We start from the raw sequence: 14,747 nt of genomic DNA on the forward strand, positions 1-14,747 counted from the left end.
TCACTGCAACTTTTGCCTGCCAGGTTCAAGTGATTCTCATGCCTCAACCTCCCGAGTAGCTGGGATTACAGGTGTGTGCCACCACGCCTGGCTAATTTTTGTTGTTGTTGTTGAGATGAGGTTTTGCCATGTTGGCCAGGCTGGTCTCTAACTCCTGGCCTCAAGTGATTTGCCTGCCTCGGCCTTCCAAAGTCCTGAGTTTATAGGCAAAAACCACTGCGTCTGGCTGGAGTAGAGGTTTTAATGTGAATGTGGACAAATAGTGATCTGGAAGCAGCACTAGGGAGCAAGGAGGGCACCTGCTTTACCTCTTCACTTAGAAATTGGTAAATAGTGAGGGAATGAGCTGCCTCCACTAGAAAGGCCTTCTTGGGAAGCCAGGTTTCAGTTAAGGCATCAGGAGTAAAGAACATTGGAGAGATCAATGCCTGACCTCTCCATATCAGGGTGGGGAGCCCTCTTGTTATCTGACATCACTGATCCATAGTAAAGATCATCGGAGTCCTTCTCTGATTTAGAGTACCGTCATATAATTTGATGCAGAAAGAAAGAGACACTATAAATTCTGAGAGTCTGGTGTGAGTGTTAGCAAGATAAGCTGCTTTTCTAAATTAATTTAGGCTTTAGGCTTCAGCCTTTGAAATTCTAATTGGGTTATTAGCCAGCCATTCTTCACAAAACTGCCCTTCATCCTTCAACCTATGGCTTCCCTCTAAGTGTCTAAGCTAGGGCAGCCTGCTTAGGTAAACATTATTTTCTGACCTACTACAGTAATGACTAAAGAAATAGAAGGCTGAGCTGGAAATAAGCAGTCCAAGGACCAGATATGGCCCTGGAGGTTGTTTACCGTTACCTTAGCCCAGTGTGTCTCAAGCTTTTTTTATTATTGCTCCACTCAGGAGCATTTTTAGACATCTTTCAGTTAATCCCCCCATCCTCATGAAATCTTAATACCACAGATGTGGTATACATCTAGTTCTATATAGTTGCCCTTTGGAGGGCCACACACTATTATAATGTCTAAGAAGAATTCCCTGCCCATGATCCAATTTTCACCCTCTTGGGAGTGAGATCACTCCCGTTGAGAATGCATGCCCCAATGCAAAGAAGCACTGCCAGTGGCGAATTTAGGCACAAGGCAGAGCCTGTTGTGAGATGGTTTTGAAGCTGGGAACTGGGGTGAGTTAGTCACTCACCCATACCACATCAAGTAGGGAACATATTGCTGCTGCAGATAGATAGATAGAACTGTCATTAATGATACGTTGGTGGTCTCATTTGGATATCAGTCTTCTGCACTTGTTTATTTATCCTTGGTTGATTCCACTGAGACCTAATAGTTCTTTTTGGGACTGATAGCTGAGTTGAGTTCCAGGGCAGCAGAGTACACCCTGCACCAAAGGTGACCAGTTTGAAGCACACTGTTGTTCCTTGAAACAAACCATGACATGCCTCTCTTGTCACAAACAAACCATGACACGCCTCTCTTGTCACAAAGACTTGGCAGTGGCTGTTGGGTAGAATCCCCCATTTTCTGTGTTTCTAAGCAGCTTGCTCATCTCTGCCCCCTTCCCCCTGCAGTGGCTCCTATAGCCATTTGACAGTGGGGAGAATGTGTAGCACTCCAGGAGGGCTTTTCTTTCCAGATCTTCAAAGAGCATTTATCAGCCGAAAGGTAGCAGGACAGAGAGGGGCCTGCACTGGAGAGTCACACAGCTGCCCAGAGAGCACTCTGCATGAGCTGCATTGAAGGAGCTGGAGAGTCGTGCCTGGAAAATGAAGGTGGGGAGAAGCTGCCTTTCTTCCACTCACTTTCAGTCTCCCAGAGCCTAGGCAGGCTGCCATGGCCACATGCTCTTTTATTAACCAAACTTTGGTTCACCTCAGCCTCCTCTCCCTGCTGAGCAGCAGCAGGCTGCCCACAATGAATGTTCAAGCGTATGTTTACAGTTTAGATGTTTCAGATAGACTGTATCTACAAAGACAATCTACTGAATAACTCTCAGGCTGTACTGTCCTATTTTCTCATCTCCCAAGTCTACTCAACCTCTGAGCATGTTCCTGGACACAATCTGATCTGAGATAAAGCAAAATTGATGAATTAGCTTCATTTCTCACATGTTAGGCCCATATGATGAACCCCAGTATGTTGCACTCCCCTGAGCTCACCGATTTCCCTTGGAAAGGACTCCCATGGGAACTACAGAATCCCATCAGTTAACACAGAAAAGAACCCTCTAGCCTGTTGTGGTGGATGTCTGTAATCCCAGTTACTTGGGAGGCTAAAGTGAGAGGACAGTTTGAGTCTGGGAGGTTAAGGCTGCAGTGAGGCAAGATAACACCACTGCACTTCAGCCTGGGCAACAGAGTGAGACCTTGTCTCAAAAATAAATAAGAAATGAAGCTTAGGCAGTAGTATTTCTAACAAGCTCCCTGAGTTACTCAGATGTTCAGCAGTCCATGACTATAGTTTGGTAAGCAGTGCCCCAGGAGGTTCATGAAATGGCTTGGGGAACTTTATGGACTAATACTTTCTGCAAACTGTGTATTTGATGCTTTTGTCTAGGTATACCGGACTCTGCAAATAAGTGGGGCCATGGAGTCTGGTTCCTTCACTCTAGAGAGGGGCTTGGGAGTCTTTATTTTAAACAAGGTTCCCAAGAGATTCTGGTAGATGTTGTCCTTAGGCCACACTTCAAGAAATGCTACTCTTCAGGAGGGTAGTAAATTCCCTAAAAGTAAATGCAATGTTGAAGGTGTGTTATATGTGTGTGTATTTCTGGGCATTAGGTTCACAGGTTTAATTAGGTTCTGAAGGATTCCTTGACCTGAAAAAGGCAGATAATCAATTACCAGGTAATATTTGAGTAAGAAATAGCAAAAATAGAGTCTGGAATATAAGGGATGTGGCAAGAAGGAAAGAAATTTCCCTAGTATATAGAAGCAGGAAATGATCCCCAATAAAGTCACTTTTCTACCTTTTCTGACTGAGAAGTGGGAGAAGTTATAAGAAATACCATGAATAAGTAAAGAACTTTTATTCTAGGAAAAAAATTGCAACTTGCACCACAAAGAGCTAACTTTTCACCACATAAAGAGCTGCCACAAATTAATAAAGATAACTAAGCCAGTAGAAAAATGGGCAATTTGTGTGAACAAACAGTTCTCAGAAAAAGAAATGGCTCTTAAACATATGAAAAGATGCTCAGTGTCACTTATGATGGAAGAAATACAATCCAGCATTGCAATGACATCTCACTTTTCATGTATCAGCCTGAGAAATATGAAAAGGTTTGAGAACACATGGTGCTGGCTGTATGTAGATTGGGACATATCTATGGAGGGCAGTTTGGCAATATGTATAAAAGTTACACATGCCCACACCATTTGATGCAGCCATTCCACTTTTAGGAACTTGTCATATAAATATACCCCCACATGTGGAAAGATTATTCATTAGCAAAAGATTGTGGGAGACCTAAATGTCTGTCAATGAGAGATTGTGTAAATATGGCAGTCCTTACAAAGGAAGAGGATATAGCTATAAAATGGCTAGTCTCTTTATGTACTTATGGAAAGAAACTTTAAGATGTATAGTTACGCAGAAAAGGCAGGTACTGAACAATGTGCGTGGTATGATACCATTTGTGATAATAATATGTGTATATTTGCTTATGTTTGTATTGACTCTTTCCTAAAGAATACATAAGGAACTGTTAACAGTGGTTAGGCCAGACAAAATTTTGGAAGAAAAGTTACTTTTTAGTTATACCCCTTTGCATTTTTCAGATCATTTGCATGTATTTCCTATTAAAAATAGGGCAAAGCAAGATGGATGAATAGAAGTTTCCAGTAATCATCCCCCAGCAGGAATACCAAATTGAACAATTATCCACAGAAAAAAGCACTATCATAAGAATCAAAAATCGGGTGAGCAATCACAGTACCTGATTTTAATATCATATTAGGGAAAGAGGCACGGAAGAGGGTAGGAAAGGCAGTATTGAATTGCTAATGCCACCCCTCCCCTATCCTCTGGTAGTAGCCATGTGGCTCAGATAGAAAATCTGTGTGCTTGGGAGAAAGAAAGAACACTGATTGTGGGACTTCACATTGTAACTCACTGCTGCCTGTCACAGAATAAAGTAACGCAGGGCGGAACTCAGCTAGCACCCACAGAGGGACTATTTACAGTGGCCCTAGCCAGAGGTGAATTTTCCATCCTAGCAGTTGGAATCTGAGTTCTGGCAAGCCCTGCCACCACGGGACAAAGGGCTCTGGAGTCCTAAACAAACTTGAACAGTCTAGGCCACAAGGACTGAATTCCTGAGCAAGCTCTGGTGCTCTGCTGGGCTTGGAACCGGTGGACTTGGAGTTCATATCACCTAGTGAGACACCAGCTGGGGCAGCTAAGGGAATGCTTGTGCCACCCCTCCACCAATCCTAGGCAGTGCAGTTCACAGCTCTAGGAGAGACTCCTTCCTTCTGCTGAGGAGAGGAGAGGGGAGACTAAAGAGGACTTTGTCCTGCAACTTGGATACCAGCTCAGCCACAGTAGAATAGGGCACCAGGCAGAGTCGTGAGGCCCTCATTGCAGGCCCTAGCTCCTGGACAGTATTCCTAGACACACCATGAGCCAGTAGGGAGCCCACTGCGTTGAAAAGGAGAATCCAGTCCTGACAGGATTCATCACTCACTGACTAAAGAGCCCATGGGCCCAGAATAATTAGCAGTAGTAGCCATGCAGTAGTCATCACAGGCTTTGGGTGAGACTAAGATCCAAGCTGGCTTCCAGCGTTACCCAGTAGATTCCAAGCTGTGGTGACTACAGTGAAAGACTCCTTCTGCTTGAGGAAAGGAGAGTGTAGAATAAAGGGGACTTTGTCTTCCAGCTTGGGTACCAGCTTGGCTACACTGGGTTAGAGTACCAAGTGGGCTCCTGGGGTCCCCAGTTCCAGGGTGTGGCTCCTGGACATTTCTGGACCCGCCCTGGGCCAGACTAGAGCCTATTGCCCTGAAAGGAGAGACTCAGGACTGGCAGCATTCACCACAAGCCAACTGAAATGCCCTTGGGACTTGAATAAGCATCAACAGTAGCCAGGCAGTACTTGCTGTGGGCCCAGTGTGGGGGTAGCCACAAGAAGAGACTTCTCTGCTTGTGGAAAGGGGAGGGAAGAGTGGGAAGGACTTTGTCTTGTGGCTTAGATGCCAGCTCAGCCTCAGTAGAATATAGCGTCTGGTAGATTCCTAAGGTTTCAACTGCCATGGCTCCTGGACAACATCTCTGGACCTGCAGAGGGCCAGGAAGAACTCGCTACCTTGAAGGGAAAGACACAAGCATGGCTGGATTTGTCACTTGCTGATTGTAGAGTCCTTGGTTCTTGAGTGAAAATAGGAGGCAGCCAGGCAGTGGTAACAGTTGGCCTTGTGCAAGACCCAGTGCTGTGCTGGCTTCAGGTCTGTCCCAGGGCAGTCCCAGTAGTGGTGACCACAGGGGTGTTCGTGTCACCCCTCCCCCCGTTCTAGGCAGTCCACACAGAAAGACAGGCTCCATTTGTTTGGGGAAAAGTAAGAAAAGAGAATAAGAGTCTCTACTTAGTAATCCAGGGAATTCTCTCCAGTCTTACTCAAGATCAACAAGGCAGTGAATCTACGAGTCTGCAAGAGCCACAGTGTTACTGGACTTGGGGTTGCCCCTAATGCAGATACAACTGCAGTGAACAGACTTAGATCACAATACCCGAGTTCCTTTGAACACCTGGAAAGGCTTTCCAAGAAGGACAGGTATAAGCCCAGACTGTGAAGACTACAATAAATACCAACTCTTCAATGCCAGACACCGACAAACATCCACAAATATCAAGATCATCCAAGAAATCATGACCTTATCAAACAAGCTAAATGAAGCAGCAGGATTAATCCTGGAGAAATAGAGATATATGACCTTTCAGACAGAGAAGTCAAAGTAGCTGTCTTGAGGAAGCTCGACAAAATTCAAGATATCATGGAGAAAAAAGTCAGAATCTGGCTGGGCATGGTGGCTCATGCCTTTAATCCCAGCACTTTGGGAGGCCAAGGTTGGTGGATCACTTGAGGCCAGGGGTTCGAGACCAGCCTGGCCAACATGGCGAAACCCCCATCTCTACTAAAAACGCAAAAATTAGCCAGTGTACACCTGTAATCCCAGCTACTCAAGAGGCTGAGGCAGGAGAATTGCTTGAACCTGGGAGGCGGAAGTTGCAGTGAGCTGAGATCTCGCCACTGCACTTCAGCCTGGGTGACAGAGCGAGACATTGTCTCAAAAAAAAAAAAAAAAAAAGGAAGAATCAGTATTTTTAAAATGTTCATACTACCAAAACAATCTACAGAATCAATGCAATCCCTATCGAAATACCAATGACATCCTTCACAGAATGGAAAAAAAATTCTAAAATTTATATGGAACCACAAAAGATCCATAACAGCAAAAGCCATCCTGAGCAAAAAGAACAAAACTGGAGAAATGACATTGCCTGACTTCAAATGATACCACACAGCTATAGTGACCAAAACAGTATGGTACTAGCATAAAAACAAGACACAGACCAATGGAACAAAATAGAGAACCCAGAAATAAATCCGTACATCTATAGTGAACTTATTTTTTATAAAGTTGCCGAGAACACACAATGGGGAAAGGATAGTCTTTTCGATAAATGGTGCTGGGAAAACTGGATATCCATATGCAGAAGAGTGAAACTAGGCCCTCATCTCCTGCCCTGTACAAAACTCAAATCAAAATGGATTAATGACTTAAACTTAAGACCTCAAATTATGAAACTACTAAAAGAAAACATTGAAGAAACTCTCCAAGACATTGGTCTGGACAAAGATTTCTTGAGTAATACCTCACAAGCACAGGCAACCAGAGTAAAAATGGACAAATGGGATCACATCAAGCTAAAAAGCTTCTGCACCGCAAAGGAAACAATCAACAAAGTGAAGAGACAACCCACAGAATGGGAGAAAGTGTTTGCAAACTATCCATCTGTGGCTCATGCCTGCAATCCCAGCACTTTGAGAGGCTGAGATGGGTGGATCACCTGAGGTCAGGAGTTTGAGACTGGTCAACATGGTGAAACCCCATCTGTACTAAAAATACAAAAATTAGTCTGGCGTGGTGGTGGACACCTGTAATCCCAACTACTTAGGAGGCTGAGACAGGAGAATCACTTGAACCCGGGAGGCAGAGGTTACAGTGAGCTGAGATCATGCCGCTGCACTCCAGTCTGCATGACAGAGCAAGACTCCATCTCAAAAAAAAAAAAAAAAAGGAAAAAAAAAAAAAAGACAAAGGATCTGAATAGACCTATCCTAAAAGAAAACATACACGTGGCAAACAGATGTCTGAAAAGGTGCTCAACATCATTGATCATCAGAGAAATGCAAATCAAAACTACAATGAGATATCATTTCACTCCAGTTAAAAGGACTTATATCTAAAAACCAATAGCAACTTCTGATGAGGATATGGAGAAAATAGAGCCTTTTTAAACTGTTGGTGGGAATGCCAGTTAGTACAACCACTGAGGAGAACAGTTTGAAGTTTCCTCAAAAAACTAAAAATTGAACTACCATATGATTCAGCAATCCCAGTGTTAGGTATATATCCAAAAGAAAGAAAATCAGTGTGCCAAAGAGATAACCTCCACTTCCATGTTTATTGTAGCACTATACACGATAGCCAAGATTTGGAAGCAACCTAGTTCTCTATCAACAGATGAATGGTTAAAGAAAATGGGATACATATAAACAATGGAGTATTACTCAGCCATAAAGAAGAATGAGATTCTGTCATTTGTAATAACATGAGTGGAACTGGAGGATATTATGGTATGGTAAGTGAAGTAAGCCAGACACAGAAAGAGAAACTTTGCATATTCTCAATTATTTGTGAGAGCTAAAAACTAAAACAATTGAACTCATGGAGATAGACAGTAGAATAATGGTTACCAGAGGTTGAGAAGGGAAGTGGGGGGTGGAGGGCAAGGGGGAGTGGGGATGGTTAATGGTTACAAAAATATGGTTAGAAAGAATGAATAAGATCTAGTATTTGATAGTACAACAGGGTGACTACGGTCAACAATATGTTATTGCACATTTTAAAAGAACTAAAAGAGTATAATTGGATTCTTTGTAACACAAAGGATAAATGCTTGAGGGGATGGATACCTCATTTACCTTGATGTGATTATTATGCATTGCATACCTGTATCAAAATACCTCATGTACTACATAAATATATATACCTAATATGTACCCACAAAAATAAAAAATTAAAAATAATAAATAAGGTGTTTAAAAATTGGAACTAAAACAAGAAAGCAGGCTCTGGTTGCAATATGAAGGGTGAGTTGGTTCACCGTGAGACTGGAGTGGAGATTCTCATCCGAGAAGCCTAGCCCCCTAGAAGAGAAGCTAGGCCATGTCACTGTCACTGAGTAGAGCCTCTGGCACACAACCAGCAATGTATGTGCTCAAAAACAAACAAACAAACAAAAAAACAAAAAAAAAAACTTGGCCGGGCGCGGTGGCTCAAGCCTGTAATCCCAGCACTTTGGGAGGCCGAGACGGGTGGATCACGAGGTCAGGAGATCGAGACCATCCTGGCTAACACGGTGAAACCCCGTCTCTACTAAAAAATACAAAAAACTAGCCGGGCGAGGTGGCGGGCGCCTGTAGTCCCAGCTACTCGGGAGGCTGAGGCAGGAGAATGGCGGGAACCCGGGAGGCGGAGCTTGCAGTGAGCTGAGATCCGGCCACAGCACTCCAGCCTGGGCGACAGAGCAAGACTCCGTCTCAAAAAAAAAAAAAATAAAAAAAAAAAAAAAAAAAAAAACTTGACAGATGAATGCATGGGCTTTTTATGTCAAAAAAATTGACATCATATTCCTTAGGCATGTTGGGGTATAAAAAGATTGAGAACCCGTGGACTACAGGAAGGGAGGCCTTTAAGGAAGAGATTCCTTAATGTCCTCTCTACCTTAAAATCTACTTCATCCTTCAGGGCGTGGTTCATAGGCTATCTCCTCCATAGAGACCTTCTTGATTTTCCTCTCTGAGGCCCCACCCTCATCTCCTATGGGTTAAGGCTCATTTCTTTCCTCTTTTCTCCCAGAGCATTTCCCTTAATCTGTTCTTATAGGATTTACTTCAATTTGCTTTATGGTTTAGATATTAATTTGCTTATCATTTTCTCCCACTAGATTGAAAAAACAAACAAACAAACAAACAAACCCATAGCTAGAACTCTTTCTTACCCATCTCTGGCTGCCTCAGTGCCAGCAAAATACCTGGCAGGTAGGAGGTGGCCAGTGAATATAGATGATCCTTAATAAAGTCAACACAGCCCTTTACAGGATGCCCTGGGCAGGAATGTGTCCTAGATTGTATTACAGGTGACATCGACCCTGTGGGTGATAATAACCACAAAAAATAGGTCGTAACTGGGCTACCTTCCCAGTGAGTCACTTGATTCACTCAGATGTTTGAAGGAGTGTCTCTTACCAGCCTGCCAGGCACTAGCAGATAGGACTCAGCAAATAGTCTGCATTTCTTGGATATCTTTTCCAGGTCCCCAGGCCTGGAGCAGGGCTGGTGCCCTCATGTTTCCCCTACTTCCTCTCCTGCCCAAAGCAGGTCTCATTTATCAACCAGACTCATTTTCCTACTCCACCCAGATGTGGCCTCAGATCCCTCTCAGGAGACATCAGCTACCTACCAATCATCTGGAGTTGGCACAGAAAACAAAACTTACTTGCTATACCAAGCTAGAGTGAATTCACATGCCTTGGGGCAGAGCACCCTCCAGCATATTATAGAAGCCCTCCAAGGAGCATCCAGACCCAGGCATATAATAGGCCCGCAAGCACTGTGATCAAGCCACTTTGGGAAGTTTGCACACTGGTGGGCAAGTCTGTTGGTCCTGGCACTGCTAAGCCTTGATTGGTGCTAGTGATCAAGCTTACTCTACTGCTAACACAGAGGTAGAAAGACCTCAGGTAGCTGGAATCCAATTCATCAAAAACTTTAAGTCACTGGAAACCTTCCTGTTTTCCCCCTTTCTCCTACTCTCCTCCCAAACAAAATAAACATTATACTTTTAGGAAGTAGAAGAAAAAAGATAAGAAAGCAAACTCCTATCAGGATTTCTGTTTTAAAACATTACTATCAGAGCATGTCCTGAGATCAGGCCAAACTAGGCCTAATCCCCTACATCCTTCTCTACTGTGAATTCTACTGCGTGTCTAAGTAGTAACCAGTGGTGTTCACAATTATGACCTGTGAACCTGCAAGACCTTAACAGAAATTCAAGCAATTGTCACACATTCGTGATCTCCAGCCTCTCCACTAATTTAGAGCAGAAGTCAGCAATCTACAGCCTGTGGGCCAAATGCAGCTCACCAGCTGTTTTATAAATAAAGTTTTGTTGGAATACATCCTTGTTCATTCATTTAGATATTGTCTATGACTGCTTTCACACTACAATGGCAGAGTAGTATAGTTGTGATGGAGACCGACCATATGGCTCACAAAGCCTAAAATATTTACTATCTGGCCATTTATAGAAAAAGTTTGCAGATCCCTGGCTTAGACCACTTTGGGATCTGGTCCCAAACAAGTGATTAATGCCTCCCCCTCCCTGCTCTTCTTCCCTTCCTTTCCCTTTCCTGCACTGACACATACAGACAGACCCACAGACAGATACACACACACACACACACACACACACACACACACACTGCTGAAAGGAAACCAGTACTGGCTGGAAACAGGAACAGGAAGGGCATGGGAAAATAGACTTAAATTCTCTTCATAGGCCTGGCCACCTTTCTGTGGAACACAGAGCCAGAGAGCTATGTACTTCAGGGTGTGCATTTGTGGGGGTTGGGGTTAGAGTCAATGTGAGAAAGCATGTGTTTGAAGTGGTATTTTTATGCATATGTAACAGGTGTGTGGTCTACAAGAGCGTCACTAAATCTCAGGCTGATTTGAAAGAGCCACCTGCTCTCTTTCAACCCAGAGCCGCTGTCAATGCTCTAGCTCTATTTTCAGTTGGGGTTGGGGGTGGGGATAGGTATGGTACAGGATGGGACATGTAGGGAGAATTTTTTTAGACATCTCTTCTCTTTCCTCTTTCTCTTTCCCTCAGCTAGTTTAGGCAGAAACATGCCAATTATCACAGAAATACCACTTCAGGGATGATTTCTGGACCACTGATAAAAAGCTTAGTCAATAGTGAATATAGAGTATGATTTCTTAGTTTTTATCTTTCTTTTGAATTGCTTTAAGTGGGTGGTAGCTGAATCCCTTGCGAGAGTAATTTGGAAGCTTCTTGAAAGGAGGAATGGAGACAAAACGGATTGAGGGCGGAAGATAAAATGGTGGTTTACTCTTTGACTACCTGAGATGACCAGATTATGTTAAAACTAATTCCATCCAATCAGCTTGTGGGCTCTGTGAAGGCCCATTAATACCAGATTGGAACATGCAGTGACCCTCAGGTGATAAGAACTGAACGGTCAGTCATGAGGCTGAGCTAGAAGCTCAAATACCAGATTGGAACATGCAGTGACCCTCAGGTGATAAGAACTGAACGGTCAGTCATGAGGCTGAGCTAGAAGCTCCGGCAATGGTTTGCTCTGGTTACTCAGGAAAACAGATCTAAACTTAATCAAAGACGATTGATTGGAGGAAGTGTTAGTAGGAGGAGCCTTAAGTGAAAAGTTTGAAAACTTGATTTTAATGAAGCAGAAAAAGGAAGAGAAAATGACAAGCTTAGGAGATAGGAAAGAAAAGGTCTCAGACACTGTTCTCAGACAGGAAGGATACCAGAAATGAATCAGAATCTAGGGCCAGCTCTCTGGCTCTCGCCCACATTATGTTCGTCAGTAAATGCTATCCCAAACTCTGTTCCCTTACTGTGTCCTTGCTCTCTCCACACTTCTCCCTACCAAAACTAGCTATCTCTGAATAGAACAAAAAGGTAGGAAAAAAAGACTAAATAAATAAATAAATAGCTCTCAGAAATGGAACTGAGGTATCCTCGTTCCAACTGAGGTACGAAGGATTGGGAAGGTTGAATATATTACCTTTTCAGGGAGATTTGCATTTTGATAAATCCAGTGCTTCTTTAATAATGGGTATTCATATAGAAGGGGAGCTACTCAGAAGAGTTCTGGGGTCAAAGAATTTTTTCCCATCCCTTGAAGTTACACCAGTATTGCTGGATCTCCCTCTGCTTCTGGCTCAGATCATGGAAATGCTAGTATTATTAATATTCCTAGTGTTGTTATGAAGATTAAATAAAATAATTAATGTGTGTAAAGTATTTGGCATAGTAGGAAGAGCTCAACAAATATTAAGATTGTTATTATGATTACACTGCCTACTCATAGTGCCAGCCCTAACAAAACACATACTCTTTTTTTTTTTTGAGTTTAAGAGTGGAGGTTTAATTGGCAAAAGAAAAGGAAGAGTTCTCTCTCCTGCAAAGAGAGAAGGCCTTCCCAGCAGGTGTTCTGGTCCACAGCCAAGTGTATAAGATTTTATAGATGAGCTTGAGGAGATGGTGTCTGATTTACATAGGGCATGAGAGATTGGTGAGGCCAGGTGAGCCATTTGCATAGCTGGCCACCCCACCCTAATCTTTTATTATGCAGATGACACTCTGCCTGGCTAGCGCCATGTTGCCTGTTCCTTTACTGCACACGTGGTGACAAAGAAAAGAGAAGATGGAGCCTCCATGTTGAACATGCCTGGCCGCCAGGTAGCCTTCTCCTATTGCAATGCACAGCCGCCGTCATTCACCCATGCAAGCTTCCAGCTTGCTTATCTATGTTTACAGCTTGATTTTACAGGCTGCTCTTTGTTAGAAAAGAAATCATTTGGGGGCTGCTTTTTGTTAAAAGGGAAGCCTTGCCAAGGACTCCCTTACTCTCACTCTCTGCCTAAATAATTTCTTTTTAGCTCCTGTATCATTGATAGAGAGTCAAGTCTGTTTTGGCACATTAAGTCTACTCCGTTGATCAGACATGTGTTGACTGTGTATATTGTGCAAGACAGCTGGGTGGGGATGGAAGAGATAAAAAATGGGCAGCTATTGTTGCAGCCTCAGCAAGTGAATAATCAATGGGAAGGGATAACTTAGGTCTACAAATAGATATAATTTACCATATTTTGTCATCAGTGCTAAAATATAGCTAAAGGCAGTAATAGTAGGCTCCCTTTTTGGTGACCGATGGATACTTGCCATTATCCTATTTAATTTATATTATGTCCATTAATACAACATGACAACTCCCTGTATGATATTTTAGGAAACTGAGTGACAACAACAACAAAAATAAGTAATTTGCTCAAGATCAGAGCTAAGAAGCCAAGGAGCCAGGTTTCAAATGCAGATTGCCAGATCCTTGCTCTGGGGCACACTTTGGACACACAAATGAAGGCTTAACTGTTTCTGACACAGAAACAGAGTGTCTCATAGAAATGGCATCTGAGCTGGGTCTTGAGGGGAACCTATGTTAATGATGGAGTGAGGAAAGGGAATAAAGTCATCAAAGACACGGAGATGGAAAAGTACAGAGATTGTTTAAGGACCTGAAAAGAAGTCTGATTTGGTAGCAGCAGAGTGAGAGTAGAGGGAGATGAAACGGAGAGGCTGAAGCCAGCTGGGAGTCAGGTGACTGTGCAATGATGACAAGTCATGGGTTTCTAGAATTGTGGCAAGGCCCAGGGCAAATCACAGCTCTGTGGACTGGTTTCCTCTCCGTCCATGAGGGAAGCAAAATGTGTCCATTCTTCTGCCCACGCCCAGTCCTCCACTAACTCCTCCCCAAAGCAGAGCAAGTGGTTTCTTGATTTAACATTGGTGAGATGTTCCTTGGGCTGGTGGGTCTGAGGACTAGAGGTCATAGGTGGATCTTTCTCATGGAGCAAAGAGCAGGAGGACAGGGGATTGATCTCCCAAGGGAGGTCCCCCGATCCGAGTCACGGCACCAAAATGTCATGCGCGTCCATGTGAAGAGACCACCAAACAGGCTTTGTGTGACCAATAAAGCTTTTTAATCACCTGGGTGCAGGCGGGCTGAGTCCAAAAAGAGAGTCAGCCCAAAACACGTACTCTTACCCTAGGTGTTGCCAGTTCTATGCACTTTTGCAATGAGCTAGAGAAGGCCCCAGAGCTATCTTGGAGACAAGGGCTGCTGTATTAGGGAATCCTAAACAGATTGCCTCTTTACTGTGGGAAAAGATGAAGAGGATACCATAAAATGTATGATTCAATATGTGTGGGAGACTGTAGCATATTGGCTAAGGAGTTGGAATTCTTTAGTCCAATAAATCAGGACTTGAATTCTGTGTCTTCTATTTTCTAGCTTTTTGATTTTGGGAATGTCGTTTCACTGCTCTGAGCTTCAGTTTCCTCAACTTAAATGGGCATACTAAGACTTTGATTCTGAGGATTAAATGAGAATTGAGAGTAAATTGTTTAGCCCAGAATCTGCAACGTAAGTGTACAATAAACTTTTGGATTTATAAACTAAGTCCTAAAATTAGAGAACTAGAGAAATGGTACTTTTTAGAGCATGTCTTAGTCAGTTTGGGCTATTACAACAAAGTATTTTAGACTGAGTGGCTTATAAACAACAACAAATTAATTTCCCTCAGTTCTGGATGCTGGAAGCCTGAGGTCAGGGTGCCATCAT

Source organism: Theropithecus gelada, chromosome X, assembly GCF_003255815.1.
Source record: "Theropithecus gelada isolate Dixy chromosome X, Tgel_1.0, whole genome shotgun sequence".
Lineage (NCBI taxonomy): Eukaryota > Metazoa > Chordata > Mammalia > Primates > Cercopithecidae > Theropithecus > Theropithecus gelada.